This window comes from Tympanuchus pallidicinctus, unplaced genomic scaffold (assembly GCF_026119805.1).
Source record: "Tympanuchus pallidicinctus isolate F22 unplaced genomic scaffold, pur_lepc_1.0 scaffold40, whole genome shotgun sequence".
NCBI classification, from domain to species: Eukaryota; Metazoa; Chordata; class Aves; order Galliformes; family Phasianidae; genus Tympanuchus; species Tympanuchus pallidicinctus.
The window spans coordinates 295,811-312,785 of record NW_026294759.1 but is presented as its reverse complement, the minus strand read 5'-3'; the positions used below and the strand labels follow the sequence as shown (position 1 = coordinate 312,785).

The following is a 16,975-nucleotide window of genomic DNA, read 5'->3' as shown; positions in this document are numbered from 1 at the left end:
CTTTTTGATTTTCTGACCAAATTGGCTGCTTTTTATAGTTGGTTCTGCAAGGACAAGCAGTTCTTCTGTCAGTTAGCCCCTCTCTGTCTCATTTCATTCTTCTTTAGTTAATATATGACCACCCAAGTCAGCATGATTCTCAAAGATAAGACCTGTTCATTGTTAGTTTCCTAAAGCTTACGGTTAGCTTAACCGTTATTATCGGCCTTTAAATTTTAACTTTTACTGTTTGTGACTTCTATCTACGAGATAATTAATCTTACTGATATCAGTAGAATTGCACACTCCATCTGCAGCACCACTTCGAAGGAAAGAAAAGCAAGGAAAGGCAGATTTTGTCCATGTCATTCACTTATAAATAAGTCCTTGCAGAATAATAAGGCCATTGTCATTGGCTTCCTTCCCCCCTCCCACTGAACAGTAATAGACTTCACATAAGAATAAAATCCCTTTAGCTGGGTACCTTTTTACGAGAGGTCTGTATTATATTACATGTTTCTAGCTGGTGGCTCAAATTTCTGAAGTAGGAGAAGCAGGATTTTTCTGATTACCAGCTAAAGTTTGAATTTCCAGCCCCACTGCACTCCAAACCTGCTGGCTACACCAGGCTTGTGGATTTGTTAATGTTCAAGCTACATTCTTACCATTCTTTTCTCACAGGAAAATATCTGTAAGTGACCGTCTAAAATTCCTTTCTCTGCTGGATTTCCTGTCACCCTCAGGAACTTTCGTGTCTTCTTTATTTTGAATGTTAGTATACCTCTTAAAAATAACCAGCCTGGAGAATGGTGATAGATTAGTGCCATTTGGGTAAAGGAACATCTGTTGAAGTATATAATTCCTACCTCATTTTAAAAGTACATAGTGTCACTTTATTTTTGCTTGCATTCAGTATGTATTTTATTTCTAGTTTTTATTCATAAAACAGCATTATTGCAGCACTAGCTTTTTTTGTTGTTTAATTCATGTGTCATTAGTTCCATTAAGGTTTGATGCTTGATCTCACAAAGATTTTATTCCTAAAGTTTTCATCCATAAAGCTTGGTGTCAACAACTGTTACAATCTGATGTATTTTGGGGGAAGAGGAAGGAAGAAAAAAGTTCAGCTTAAGTAGGAAAAAAAAAACTAAGGGAATAAGCAAGTTGTCATCTTGATTGAATTCAAAATTTTCTTCAACTCCAAGAAGGAGACTTCACAGCCTCTCTACGCAACCTGTGCTAGTGCTTAGTCACATGTATAGTGAATGAAGAAAGTGACAGAATCATTAAGGTTGGAAAAAACCTCTAAGATAATCTAGTTGAGCTGTCACCTACCATCAGTAGTGTCCACTAAACCATTTTCCTAAGTACTACATCTATCCTTTTTTCACCTACAGGGACCCTGACTCCACCACCCTCCTGGGCAGCTGTTCCAATCCATTGCCATACCTTCTGAGAAGAAATTCTTAATATACAATCTGAACCTCACTTGACACAACTTGAAGCCATTCTCTCTTGTCCTATTGCTGTTAACAGAGAGAAGAGGCCGATCTTACCACAGCTTCCTTTCAGGTAGTTACAGAGAGTGATAAGGTTTTGTACAAGCTGCATTATCATACAGAATATCTAGAAGCATATGGTTTATGCCAAAGGTATTGTAACATTGCATAAATTTAAGGCTTTTATTCTTCAGAATAAAATACCACATTCATACGTTAAAATAATTATAGAATGTTGACTAGTGCCGTTTAAGAAAATGATTGACTGAATGTTAAGACTGTTGTTTGAAATAAAATAATGCTAATATATTTAGAAGAGAGAAAAAAAGACAAAACCCTGCACAAAAAGTTGAAATGCTGCCAAATGATATATCATAACACATTGAAACTGACCGTATTAATGAAAAATAGTCTTGTTTTTTACCTCTTTTTATTAACATGCCATCACTTTATAGAAAAAATCCTTGCAACTGTTGATATTTGGTGAGATCTCTGTTGCTGTTGACTTTTCACATTGGCAGTATAAAGCTGTGGGGAGTAGTCTGATCTGACCTGACAGACTGTGAAACCTGCTGTCATTACTTGTACTCAGTGTAAATGTCTTCTTTCTTGGAGGGGGAAAAAGTCATCAAAAAAATCCTGATGCAGTGGCACTCTGAAATACTGAGGCATTAGGCCTTGCATGTATGCATAGTATCACGTGTGGTGTGCTTGATGGTTAGTGCTTTGGTGCGAGTACTCACCCACACCTTCAACTTAGAACCCAAGACTGGTTTTCTGCATTGTTTCTGTAAATCAGCTTCCTTCATTGCATCTATAGGACCTCTGCAGGGTCACAGATTTGTGCTGAAGGAATCCAGACTGTTTTCTCTTAGGCACGTTGTTTGTGAGACCTGTAGAGGAGGAAAAGTTCAGGAAAGCACTAACAGGCTGTAGGCACAGAAGAGGTCAATTCTGTCCTCCTCACTCTTGAAAACTGTTTAGGTTAGCTTTACCAGCAAAGATATTGCACTTTGCTTTATCTGACAGTCTAGACAAAAAAAAAACAACATTATGAAGCTATGAAAAAGTCGTAAGGAAACAGCAACAAAAAACAAGCTATGTCTGCTATGAAGAACAGCCTGAAAATACAGTCTGGATGACCTCTTTTAAGCTACTTTTTTAAACAAGTGGAAGAACTATATGAAGCTTGACTATTGCAGTAGTGACCTATAAATAGGGAAAAAGCATCAAGTTTCTTCATAGATTTTTCTCTTGTTTTTTGTAGAAATGAAAAAATTCTTTTTTTTTTTTAATGTCACTTTGTATGAAATGATGAAGGAGCTGAACTAGTTGCTTAGACTGGAATGAAAGCAGTAGCCTCTTGAAAACATTGCTGCTGTTAAAGCTGATATCCGTTGCTTCAATTCTATACTTTGTTTAACAGCAAAACTAGAATAGTTTACGTGTTTATCTAATTAAAAACATTTTACTATTATATATTTTCTTAGATCTTAGAAATTGTCATAATTTGAAATTTTTAATAATTTAATTTTATATGACAAATATGCCATATACTTGCAGGTATTTTGACTTTTTTGAAGCATTCTTTTACTTATTTTTTTATTCTTTGGAAATGGCATAGCTTGTATTTAAAATGGAGCAATCACCCTCCAAGTTGTTCACCCTACTTTAGATAATTCATTTTCTTTCAGTTGCTTTGCGCACATTAGCTTTTTAATTTTTCATTTTTGAATGATCATTATGTAAAGTCAATTATAATATTGATATTGCTTTTGCTACAAAATAAACAGAGATATGGGATGCTGTTAATTCTTGCAAGATCTGGTGTAAAAATGCTGAAATGCATTTTTAGTTGCTGTGCCAGACTGTTGGAGAGGCTAGTTTCCCAGCAGGGTTTCAGTTTCAGAATGAAAAAGACACATGGATCAAGCAGTCCCTGCACTGCCATGTTGCAGCAGAATCCCATAAAGTGAGGTATTCATTTGTAATTCAAAACTTCAGGAGGGATCCAGCTGAAGCAATGGAGGTCCTACTTTTTGGCATTCACAGAGCAGCTGCCTGGGCACTGTGCCATTCATCAGAGGCAATACACATTCCTTCTCAATCCTGCTGTGATTCCCTTCCCTCTCTCTTGTTTCAAATGCTTTAGTAATGATAACATCTCTGAATTTTTATCAGAGGAAATGGAACTGATGTTGCTCATTCTGAACATGCCAGGATTATTCTTCCAAGTTCAGCCCACTAAAGGCTTACTACTGTTTTTCTCCTGGTTGTTCTCTTTTAATGCTCAAATAGGTGTGCACTTTATTGTAATTACAAGAAAAAGACTTTTCCAAGAAAACAAACAAATAAATAAATAAATATTCATGTCCTTATACTCTGAGCTGTATTGTTTGAGTACTAATCTAGTCACATATATATAATTCTTACAATATGAACATTTATAGCATGTATGTGTTTGTTTAAATATATTAATTATATAAGATATTTGTATATTTACAAAAAATTTTTTGGAAATGAAGGCCATAAAATAAAAGCAGCTTTGATCTGTTTCAGTTACAGTAGCCATGAGATCCTATCTTTGTAATCAGTGTAGGGGTTTGTAACTTAATTTTCATTGCTGTATGTTAGAAATGGTTCGGGAAGTTTTTGTTATCACATTTTGTGAGAAGCTATAGGTAAAAGCATATATATATATATAGAACTTCAATCTGTCTTCTGAAAAAAATGAGAAAATCCACAACTTGTCATCATGAAATAAACCTCAGGGACTTCTGTACAAGAGCACCTGTGAGAGGGAATGAATACCTGATGAGTAGTCTTTCCATCACAGAATGCTTGTCTCTTTATCTAATAAAAGCCTTGTTCTGAGAAGGCTGATGAGCATAGAGGATATAAGAAAACTTTCAATTTTAACCATAAATCCAATCACCTACCGTGTTTAAGAAAGAAACTGTGAAAGGGTGGATTACCTGTGTGTAGTGATCTGCAATAGTCTCTGCATATCCTAATCATTGGTCTGAAAGCTGCTGCCAACTGGTAGTTTTTTGGGGGGCTGTGAGAAATGAGTTCCCGTTCAGGCTTTAGTGGATAGAGGCTTTTGCTACAGAAAAGCAGACTCGCTGCTTAATCCCTGTTGGTGGTGTCAGTACAGATAGTGGGGTCAGAAAAAGCCCAGGCAGCATGTAGTTGTGAACATTTTGTCTTGGTGCAGAGAAGGTGCTTGTTTGTGATTCGCTCCTGGCTGTAAGGAAGAGAGAGGCTACAGACTATGTACAAACACAACGTTATTTTCACATAACATGTTATTATTAGCAAACATAATAAAATCAATAATGAGAATAAACCATAATAATTTTACATACTAATGAGTAAACTGAGAGAGCATTACTGATGTTTCAGAAATTAAGCACTGACAAAAAGTGAGAAGCAGAGGAGGTTTTGTGTTCTTAACACCAATGAAAGGACAGTCATGGAACTGATTGAATGAAGAAGGTGCAGAATCTCCAGCCTTGAGGGTTTTTAGGAACTCATATTGTGCAAACTATTTGTGTGGAGAATACAGTCCTGGACAGTAATTAGATTTTTCTGAAATTTTTGTGAGGTCTGGAAGACACAAAATAATTCTCACAGAGTTGTGAGACTAATGTATTTCTTCTGCTGGTTTCCTTGGTAGTAGTTACATAGCATCTCATCTGTTTCCCAGCTGTGAGTATAGCATGCAGGATCTGGCATGACATACAGATTCTTGCTGAGCAACTGACTCTATCTTTTCATACTCCTTCTGGAGAGAAGGGCATACTATGTGAATTCTTGAATTCTGCTTTTCTGTGTCTAATTCTGTGAAAGTTAGGTGATTAATAGGTTTATGGTAACTTGCATGACTTTAGTTAATTTGCCTCATGTGAATTCATGATGATGCCACTTTTCAATGAGATCACACCCAGCTGTTCCCTTGAGATGTTACTTCATACTGTCTTGAAGGGGCTTGCGTTGCTTCTTGCAGCCAAGGAACACCTATTAAGTCTTTTGCTTCTTATTGTTTAATTAGTGTGTGCTATTCAAACTTTACTCTAAAAACAGCTTGCACTGACCTTATAGTGATGATATTGAAATGCCTCAAACTTTCATGACATGAGGAGCACTCATTTATGCACTATTTTACATATGGAAGTTCAGAGACTCATTGATTATGAGATAGCTTTATTGTACTTTTCTTTTTATTTACTCTAAAAGATAGAACCTGTCTACCTGTCATTAGTTATAGACATAAATAAAAGCCCAAGCATATACTTTGTAAGGCATAGAAGAAGGTATGTGTTATATGCTTGATATAGAATATGATTCATAAACTTCTAATTCTGCTCTGTGACCTTGGTAGGAATTTATTCAGCGTGTGTTTCTTCTGATTTTGACAAAAGGTACTTCTCAAAACATTCAAGCAACTAAAATTTAAAACTGCTAAGGATATATTTTGCTGATTATCAGTTCACTGTTTGACTTCTGTTTTCTTCCCCATCAGAAAACAAACAAACAAACAAAAAAATAAAAACCAAAAACTTCAGGGTTTAATTAAGATAAGTTATTCTTCATTTCAGGATCCTAAACACAATTTTCTGAAATTCTGAACTTTTTACTTGTTCTGTTCCAGGACAGCTGCCTCTGACTGGGGAAAGTTGCTTTTTCTTTTCTTATCAGCCTGTCAATTTAATGACTTGAAAATATCACCTCCTTTGTCTCCTAGGATATCAGCTCTGCAAAGAAGGCTTCAAGTAACAGGTTCCAGTTGTTGGAAAAGGCACCTCTTTAATCATGACAAACCTGAATTCAGTTTCCTGCTCCTTCTAGAAGCTTTCTGTTCAAGCTTTTAACAATTGGTATCCTTTTGCTTACCTGTAAAATGAGATATATCCTTCTGCACAAGATTATCCACCAAGTGAATCAAGAACAGAAACATTTAGACCGTTATTGCAGAGTATTTGAGGTTAAACTTAAATTGTGATTGCTAGGATTGAGCCTTGCCCTCCCTTTCCTCTGTGCATGTTTTCATTATCATGCTAGTGCCTTATGGAGCTACTCTGATCAGATTCATGATATTTTATTTCATCAGAATAGTTTCCAGTCATTGCATTTTCTTGAAATGACTTACTGAATGGGTATACAGGTTGCTCTGAAAGAAATGTCTCCTATTTATTCTCATTGAAACTACAACAGGTGCCAGTAGCGCAGTAACACTATTTGATAGAGCAAATTCACAGCTACAAATCACTATTTTTTTCACTACCAATTTGCATGGCTTAGTTGATTGAGATGCTTTTCATTTCGTGATGTGATGGCTTTGTATGGCCATCTGGAACAAGGTTTGTTTTTCATGTTACTGTCACTGTTGCTGAAACAGACTACCTGTCACCTCACTGTGATAACATTCTTAAGTTCTTCATAAATGTTAAGCAAGCATCAATAAGTGTCAGTAGGTTCTTTCTTCAATTTTTTCTTCATGGAGGAATTCAGTGACACACCTTTGCTTCATATGCATTTCCATATCAAACACCATTTTTTCTGGACTTCCCATCTGCTGCTGTCTGTCTCAGCAACAGAGTGTAGCAGGATATTGGTAGGAACGTTCAACTCCTACTGCCATACCACAACATCTACCTCTGATGTGGTGGGACAACATAATAAAAGAGATGGCTTATTTTCGGAGCGTCCCTCATACTCGTGACCTGAGAAGTGTGGAATGCTGCAGGAAGAGTGAGAAGACAGAGGAATCAGGAGTTTGAATTTGCAATTGATTACTTTAAACTGCTAACCCCGTGCAGCCCAGTAAGAAACTCCAGTGTTTAACCATGAGATGATTGTATTGACTGAATACCTACGTGCAGACCAGTACAAAGAAGCCTTGTTCTCCACAGGCATGATATAAAGGTACTCCTTGCTTGAAAGCTTTCTTTTTCTTCTTAAAAAGCCTTTGAAATGCCATCTTTATCTTTTCCTAATAATGGGCTGATTTGGAGGATTGTGACTGTGGTAGCAAACTCCCAGCCAGTCCTGAGCATGGGGGGGATTTGCTGGTCAGTTGCCTGCAAGTATATCTATGGAGACTGTTGTGATTCATCTAAGGGTTTTCAAAGAACTGGCCTATGTCATCACAAGATCTCTCCTAATTAATTTTCAATGGACTTAGAGAGTTGAAAATCTGGAGAAGATCTAGTTGACCAGAAGCTGGAAAACATTTTTGAAAAATTTTCAAGAAGGGCAATAAAGAAGACTCTTCTAATAACAGGCTAGACAATCTCATTTAAATGACTGGCAAATTTGTGGAGATTATTCTGGGATTGCGAAGAACACCTGAAAGATAGTGTGATCATTGGTCTCAGCCAACACAAGTTGGAGAAAGTTCTGTTTAACAGACTGACTTTCTTTTTATGACAAGGTTACCCAAGTAATTTATCAAGGGAAGCCAGTTGATGTAATCTTGAATTTCAGCAAAGCTTTCCACACTGTTCCTTTTTTTTTTTTCCAGAAGAAAAAAACAAAAGTACAGCATACAGGTAGGCAAAATATAAGTGAACAGTTGGCTGACAGGTCAGGCTCAAGTTGTTATTGGAAATGGTGTTATATCAGGCTGTGAGCCAGCAGTAGTGGGTTTCCTCAGGTCTCCATTTTAGGGCCAGTTCTCTTTATTGTTTTCATTAATGACTTGGATATAGCATTTGAAGGTATACTAAATAACTTTGCAGACAGCAAGAAAAATTATCAGAAGGTGCTGACTCCCTTGATGCAGAGTGGCTTTGCAGAGGGATCATAACAATTTAGAGGGCTGGGCAGTTAATAACTGCATGAAGTTTAACAAAAGCGAGTGCCAGATTCTGCACCTAGAGTGGTGCAAACCAAGTATATGTACATACTGGGGGACAAGCATCTGGAAGGATCCGCAGATTCTGGTTGATGGCAAGTATGAGTCAGCAGTATGTTTTGGCAGCCACAAGGGCCAAGAGTATCCTGGAGCACACCAGGCACAGTACTGCCAGCTGGTTGAGCAAAGGGTTTGTGCTTCTCTGTGCTGTACTGTGCAGCCTCAACTCAAGTAGCGTATGCAGTTATGACCACCAGAAAATGAGGAGATAAAACTATGAGAGTGCGTCCAGAGGAGGATATGAAGATGGTTAAGGGTCTAGAGAAAGACATATGAGGAGTGGCCAAGGTCAGTTGGTTTGTTCAGCCTAGAGAAGAGGAGACTGAAGCGAGGCCTCATGGTGGACTACAGCTTCCTCAGGAGAGAAGCAGAAGGGCAGACGCCCATCTCTTTGGTACCACAATAGGAACTGAGGGAACATCATAAGACTATGTTGGGGAGGTTTGCATTGGATATTAGGAAGAGATTCTTGGTTGAGAGTGGCCAGATGCTGAAGAGGCTCCCCAGGGCTGTGGTCACAGCATGAAGGCTTGTGGAACTCCAGAAGCATTTGGGCAATGCTCTAAACATTGGGTTTGGTTTTTGATTGGGTGGTTCTATGTGGAGCTGAGAGGTGGACACAGTGATCCTTATAGATCTCTCACCACTCAGTAAAAGTAAAATTTTTAGAACATTTTAGTAATTAGAGAAATTTTGATCCTTTAACCACAATCCATATTCCATGCAACTTGTTCATGGATGTGCCTTTCAGTCTTGTCTCTTACTGTTACCCTGCTATACAATTCTTAGCATTTGTCTCTGAACCCTATTGTAGTTGATCTTCCTTTGCATTAGTCCTTGTCTTGTAGAGAGCAAACCCAACCCTCTGTCATGTTGCTCTTAACTTGTAGAAAGTTTCTTTGCCTTTTTTTTCCATGATGCAGCAAAGAAAAAAGTGTGTGTGGAGAGACCAAAAACAACTTGTCTCTGTATAATCAATGAATATTAAGATGTTATAATTATGAAATAAACAAGAGAGTTAGGCAAAGCAGATTACGATAACAAAAAGAGAATAGATAGAAAGCTTACCCATATCCTGGGCTCACTTACAAAACCAGCAGAGTGAATCTCCAGAAGAGATCCTTCCCCACTGGTAGTCAGCTCTTAAATAGGTCTAGGAGAGGTGCAGCCAGGCTCCACCCTTCCAGCAGCACAGGTGAATTGCCTTCACCTGTGCTCCTCTGGCTGACTCACTGCTCGCCTCCGGTGATCAGTCAGAGGCTCAGGCCATGACTCAGCAGTTCTCATACAGTCTTTCTGAAAGTAATGCTTCCTATTTATTTCCGCAAAAACTACAACAGATTTCTAAAGAGCAGTAACATTATTTGATAGAACAGATTGTCAGCTACAAAACACTATTTTTCTACATAGTCACCAGCATTAGCTTTGAATTTTCACCAACAGTGAACAAGAGACTGCATGCTGTACTCATAAAAATCTTAAAGGCAATCTGGAACATTTCAATCATTCACATTTTCATTCACATCACTGACCATTGCTGAAATATAACACACACTACCTCATTGTGACAACATCCACTCTTTGGTGTCTGTAAGTGTTCAGCAAGTGTCAATGAATATCAGCGAGTACCATTTTTTTCTGGATGGAGAATTCAATTACACACTTTCGCTTCATATTCACTTCCATGTCAGATGCTACTTTTTCAGACTTCCCCTCTGCTGCCACCTGTTGCATGGCAACAAAACGTAGTGGAATGTTGGTGGGAAAGTTCAACCTCTTCTGCCATATCACCAACATCTGCCTCTGACATTATGCCAACATAACAAAGCAAGAGGCATTGCTTTTGGAGCAGCCCTCATTTTTTTGTGTGTGTGTGTTTAGTGTACAGGGAAGGAGACAGTAGCAAGTCTCCAGATGTTCTGTTTCTGAAGGTGTGGGGCAGTGTGTTGATAATGCATGATTTCATTGAAGAGTAAGTATTTTTGAAAGATATTTCACAAGAAACGAATCACTGGGAGATGTTTTTCTGGGACCATACATTTATTTGTATAGTGTCTCTGGCAACATACATAAAAATATTGTAAGTTATGTATGCTGTAAGTCGTATGTGGTCTAATATTTGTATACATGTGCACTGTAATTTCATTGTTGGGGGAATATGAATGCTTAAGAGGAAATTCTTAATTTTAAAACTAAGGTTTCTCAAAAGACTTATGCTAATTTAATGAATTTGCAGTGTGTTCATCATAACAAGCTCCCTGCCCCAGCCTCCCTTGATTTGATTGATTCTTTAAGAGAAATAAGTTCAGTATTAACGAACAGTGCACTCTTGATCTCCACATTCACATGAAATTTCAGAGGTTTCTGTTAGGCTATATGGTTGGAGGCTTGCGAACACTTAATGAACAGAGGAGTGATGAGAGTGAGGGAGCCCCACTAACCTAAATTATTGCTAAGGGAACTCTTTAACGTAGCTTCTCTCCCAGGCTGTTGCAGAGTAGTGATCAGCCTGGGTAGGAAGCCTGTGAAGTCTGGGTCTGATATTGAAGACACCAGAGGATCTGAGAGTCAGCTGCTGAAGGAGTGTGGAGACAACAGAAAGACCAGTTCTGACTGATTCACCAAACAACTATTCCAAGCAGATGGCCTCTTGTGATTGAGGTAACTTGTTCATACTTATAGTTTGTGCAGCAAATGGGCCTTTGGCTCATAACAACTCTTAGATATTTGCAGATAAAGGATTTTTTTCTTCTTTTTTTTTTCAAGCCATTCTATTTGGTAAACAAGCTGGCTGGACAGATCAGTAGAGCATTAAACTTGATTCAGTGAGGGAAGAGGATGGACACATCTGTGACAGAGAAGAGCCAGAAAACACTGTCACTTTAGGAAGCAGCCCCAAAAAACCTCAGATTTGTCCCAAAGGACTTCTGGACACTACTAGAAAACTGTGACCTAATTGCTATCACAGAAATGTGATGAAATGGATTACACAACTGGAGCATGACGATTAGGGGCTACAGACTTTTCAAAAGAGGTAGGCAGGGCAGGATGGATAGGGGAACAGCCCTTGATGTTAAGAAATAGATTGCAAAGAGATGCCTCAGAGAAACTGCCATGATCAGGTTGAGAGCTTGTGGGTAAAAATCAAGGACCAACGCGGTAAAGAAAATTTGGTGGTCAAGGTCTACTGCAGCCTGATCATGGGTAGCATGTTGACAAAGCCATCTTGGTTCAGCTATAAGAAGTGTCATGCTTGCAGGCTCTCATCCTAATGCGAGATTTCAGTTGCCCAGACATCTGTTAGGAAAGCAACACCGTAGGCTACAAGTAATCCAGGAGACTCCTGGAGTGCATTGGAGGATAACTATCTGGTCCACATATTAGACAAACCAACTGGAGGAGAAGCATTACTGGACCTGGTGCTCAACAGTGCAGATGAACACAGTCTTCCAGGTGTGGCTTCACCAGTGCTGAAGCATCACCTACCTTGACATGGTGGAGATATTTTGCCTAATGCAGCTCAAGATGCTGTTATTCGTGTATTGTAAGGGGACATTCCTGGGTCATGCTCAACTTGATGTCCACCAGGGCTCCTAGATACTCTTCTTCCAAGGTGTTTTCCAGCTGGTGGGCTCCCAGCTTCTACTTGGGGTGCTTGGTGTTGTCCATCTGCAGCACTTTGCAGTTCTCTTCACTGAACTTTATAAGATTCTTGTTCACAAGAGGACAAATAAGCCATGTGGAGAAGGAGTGAAAAAAAAATAAAGTTTGCTAGGATGCACTTGATGACCTGGATAAAAATCTTTGCAGCAATAAAGACTAAATGCATACTGCACTTTGATTACAAATATGTAGACAGTAGATCAAGGGAAGGGATAATTTCTGTTTCCTGTTGCTCAGTACTTGAGGCTACATCTGGAACATTCTGTCCAGTGTCATGTCTAAGATGCTAGCAAGCAAATTCAGAGAAGAACCACTGGACGTTTTTAAGGGTCTGGAGTACATGATGTTTATAAGTTCTAGGTAGCTGGTTTTCTTTCCTGAAAAATAAGCTAATTTACTGTGTGTAGGGTAGTGTGTAGAGACAGAGTCTTCTCAGTCCTTCACAGTAATGACAAGAGGGTACTCACAGTAGGTTGTTAAATACGAATGGAGGCAAAGAATAAATTCTTCCCTGAGAGTGCTTCTGTGGGAAGAGGTTACAGTAAGAAGCTGGGGGATCACCAGCCTCAGAAGTTTTCCAAATTCAGCTGAACAGGATGTTAAATAATGTGATATAGCTTTGAATTTAGTCCTGCTCTGAGAATGGGGATGGAGTAAGTGATCTATGGAGGTCTTTTCCAACCTGAATTATTCTATGAGTCCAAACACTATTACTAACTTGTTTCTTCTTGCAAAAGTGTGACTTTAAATTTGTTTTAATGTTAAAGTGATTAAGCAGTATGTGAAAAACAAGTTAAATCTCTTTTTCTCAGCTCCACTACAGACTTTTCATAGTTTGGGTTCATTTTAGTGCCATAATTACATGACTGTTATCTTTATGCTAAAATGAAGTGTCTGTGTGACTGAAAGGTGTTGCCAACCACTAGATCAAACTGTTCAGGGTCCCATTTAACTTTCCATTGAAGACTTCTAGGGATGGAGCATCCACAACTTTTCTAGGCAATTGTTCCAGTGCCTTGCCTTTCCCTAAGTGAAGAATTTCTTTCTAACATCTAACCTGTCTCCCATCTTTTAGTTTAAAACCATTCCCCCTGGTAATATAATTATCAGACCATGTAAAAAATTAGTCTCTGCCTTTTTTATGAGCTACCTTTAAATACTGAAAGGCCACAGTGAGGTCTCCCCAGAGCCTTTCTAGGCTGAACAAACTCATGTCCCTCAGCCTGTCTTCATAAGAGAGATGCTCCAGCCTCTGATCAACTTTGTGGCCCTTTTCCACTTGAAATGGATGTGGATCTGTTGAAGTTAACAAACTTCAACAGATCCACATCTTTCTTGTGTTGGGGGCTCCAGAATGGTTGGTCTTGATGGTGCTTCACAAGGGCAGAGTGGAGGGGAAAAATCACCTCACTCACCCTGCTGGCCACCCCTCTTTTGATGCAGCCCAAGATGATACAGTTGGCTTTCTGGGCCACAAGTGCACACTGCTGGCTCACATCCTGCTTTTTGTCCACCAGAACCTCTAGTCCTTCTTAGCGAGACTGCTCTCAAGGAATTCTTCTCCCAATATGTACTCATGTCTGTAATTATTCCACTCCAATTGCAACAACTTGCCCTTGGCCTGGTTACTTAAGTTCATTTGGGTCCACTCCTCAAGCTTTTCTAGGTCCCTTTGGGTGTATCCCTTCCTTCTGTTGTATCAACTGTACCACTCAGTGTCATCAGCAAACTTGCTGAGAATGCACTCAATCCCACTATCCAAATCATTAATAAAATTTTTAAAGAGCGCTGGATAAATAAGCCCATGGTGAGATGCTTATGTAAATGTATATGAATACTAGATACCAGTTAGAATCCTGTAATTCTGTCTTAGACTCTTGTTGGCTGATTGAAGCAGAGAAATAAGTTTACATGGATACTTGGGTGGATATTAATGTTACTTTATTTTTCTTCATAAACTTAAAGGCTTTAACTATCATTAGTATTTTTGTCTTCATTTTAATACTGGCATTTACCTTATTTTCTGGATGATATTAGGACATTTTTCTCAGATCTTCAGTGATGTTAGAGTGGGCTATGTTGCATAGATTTCTTAATGTGTTTCTGCCAATTGTAGAAAATGACTGTTGTGGTTAAAAACAAAAAACACAATAGCAAACAAATACAAACAAAAATTAAATCTGGATGTTGATGGGATTGGCCTATTTGAGCATTGTGAGAACTGCAAAAGCTGTGCATGAAACAGAATCAAAGAATCACAGAATTGTAGGGGTTGGAAGGGACCTCCAGAGATCATCGAGTCCAACCCCCTGCCAAAGCAGGTTCCCTACACCAGGTCGCACAAGTGGGCATCCAGGCAGGTCTTGAACATCTCCAGAGAAGGAGACTCCACCACCTCCCTGGGCAGCCTGTTCCAGTGCTCCGTCACCTCACTGTAAAAAAGTTCTTGCGCACATTTGTGCGGAACTTTCTGTGCTGCAGTTTCCGGCCGTTTCCCCTTGTCCTGTCTCCATTCATTCTGCCCCCCACACCTTAGATACTTATAGACCTGGATCAGGTCCCCTCTCAGTCTTCTTTTGTCGAGGCTGAACAGACCCAGTTCACTCAGCCTTTCTTCATAAGATAGATGCTCCAGGCCCTTCACCATCTTTGTGGCCCTCCGCTGGACTCTTTCCAAGAGATCCCTGTCTTTTTTGTACTGGGGATCCCAGAACTGGATGCAGTACTCCAGATGAGGCCTTACCAGGGCAGAGTAGAGGGGGAGGATCACCTCCCTCGACCTGCTGGCCACGCTCTTTTTAATGCATCCCAGGATGCCATTGGCCCTCTTGGCCACAAGGGCACACTGCTGGCTCATCGCCAACCTGTCGTCCACCAGGACGCCCAAGTCCCTCTCCGCAGAGCTCCTCTCCAGCATTTTATATGTTGGTGTATTTTGGAATCCTTTTATCCTTTATCAGTGGTTATATGAGAACAGTCTTTAAAATGATTTTCTGCCTCATCTTCTTCTAGCAATTCTGCTTTGATTATTGCCTTCATCTTGATTGTTGTTCAGTTGATGATTTCAATTAAACTCCCCTCTAATATTAGCAAAACATGTTGTATCAGCTTCAGAGCTCTGGCTCTCCAATAAAGCTCGTCATATCTTTTAGCTCATGCTCCAGATTATGATTCCAGTCAGCAATTTGCTCTTGCTGCTAGGAAGGCTCATGGTATTCTTGGCTGCTCTGAGGAAAGGATTGCCAACAGGTCAGAAGGTGATTCTTCCCATCATGGGCGTAGATGTTGATGAAATAGTTCAGTGGAGGGCCACCAAGATGACCAAGGAGCTGGAGAATCTCTGCTATAAGAGGCTGAGGGAGACGAAACTGTTGAACCCGAAGAAGAGGAGACTCAGTGTGCAAATCTTTTCTATAAATACCTGCAGGGAGAGTGCACAATAGGCAGAGCCAGGCTCTTTTCTGTGGTGCCCAGTGCCAGGACAAGAGGCAATGGGCAGAAACTGCACTGGGGCCAGGATGGAGTTCTTAGAGCGGGTACAGAGGGAGGGCCACTAAGATGATCAGAGTTCTGGAGCAGCTCTCCTATTTAGAAAGGTTGAAGGAACGGGGCTTGTTTAGCTTGGAAAAGAGACCTCATTGCAGCCTTCCAGACTTGAAGGGAGCTTATAAACAGGAGGGGAATGGCTGTTTCTGAGGGTGGATAGTGATAGGACAAGGGGAAATTATTTTAAACTGAGACAGGGGAGGTTTAGGTTAGATATTATGGGGAAGTTTTTCACACAGTGTGGTGGCGGACTGGAACAGGTTGCCCAAGGAGGTTGTGGATGCCCCGTCCCTGGAGGCATTCAAGGCCAGGCTGGATGTGGCTCTGGGCAGCCTGGTCTGATGGTTGGAGACCCAGCACATAGTGGGGGAGGTTGAAACTACAAGTTCATTATGGTCCTTTTCAACCCAGGCCATTCTATGATTCTAGGAAACTGGAACACAAGACGTTCTATCTGAACATCAGGAAGCACTGTACTTTGCAGGTGACCGAGTATTGACACAGATTGCACAGAGAAGTTGTGCAGTCTCCTTCTTGGAGGTCTTCAAAAGCCACCTGCACCTGAGCAATATGCTCTGTGTGTGCCTGCTTGACCACAAGCTTAGGACCTTCCTACTTCCAGATGACTTCCAGAGGTCCCTCCCAAGCTCAGCCATTTGATTCTGTGATACCTGGCTATAAGCATCAAGTTCATTTTTGGCAGGGGGGGAGGAGGGAGAAAGTATTAATCCTAATTGGTGTAGAAATAAAAATGGTATTCAGGTTAATATGTGGAGATTCTGCCATCCAATCAAGTCATGACACCTTTATGATGATGATAAGTTCCCTTCTAGAATACCCTGCGCTCAGTGAGTCTTTTATACATGACTGTGATTCATCTGTAAAGATATCAAACTGCCATTACATTATTTGTGAATATCCCTGCTAATTTTGTGATGTGTACTTGAGAGTTCAAAGTGTGACTGCCTAGCTGCAATTCTGTCTTGCACGTTTTAAAATTCTGCTAAATCTTAGTGAATAAGTCCCAGTTTTCTTTTGTACTTACGGTTTTGGTTGACCTCATAGTCTTTCCTTTCATTCCACCAGACTCCAAGCCCTCCAGCTGACTTGACATCCTCTATTTATCTCTAACTCAGCTATGAATGCTATTAATACAGCACACAGAATACTAGTCTGGAGTCATGCACATGCTTGACTCTGGGAGAGCTTTCTGGACTATTCTGTCTTGCTGCTATCAATATGTCAAATGAATCCTACTGAGTGTTGTGTTAGATTTCCAGGACATCCACTGCATCCTGCCATCTCCCATCCCAGATCTGATTGCAGATTTCGAGGCATCTAAAAGTTACTGAAAGATCATGATAGAAGT

At 39.9% G+C, this 16,975-nt stretch overlaps 1 protein-coding gene across 3 annotated transcripts in view; it reads left to right on the top strand.

Annotated features, from left to right (window-relative positions):
• TSPAN9 (tetraspanin 9) overlaps positions 1-16,975 on the top strand; it is a 147,852-nt gene that overhangs the window by 46,886 nt on the left and 83,991 nt on the right. The window contains exons 2-3 of one of the 3 annotated variants that reach the window (XM_052701692.1): positions 661-750; positions 1,377-1,551. The exons of the other annotated variants lie outside the window; for them this stretch is intronic. The gene's annotated coding sequence lies outside the window, so the exon portion shown is untranslated. The remainder of the gene's footprint in view (positions 1-660; positions 751-1,376; positions 1,552-16,975) is intronic. 3 annotated transcript variants of the gene reach the window in all.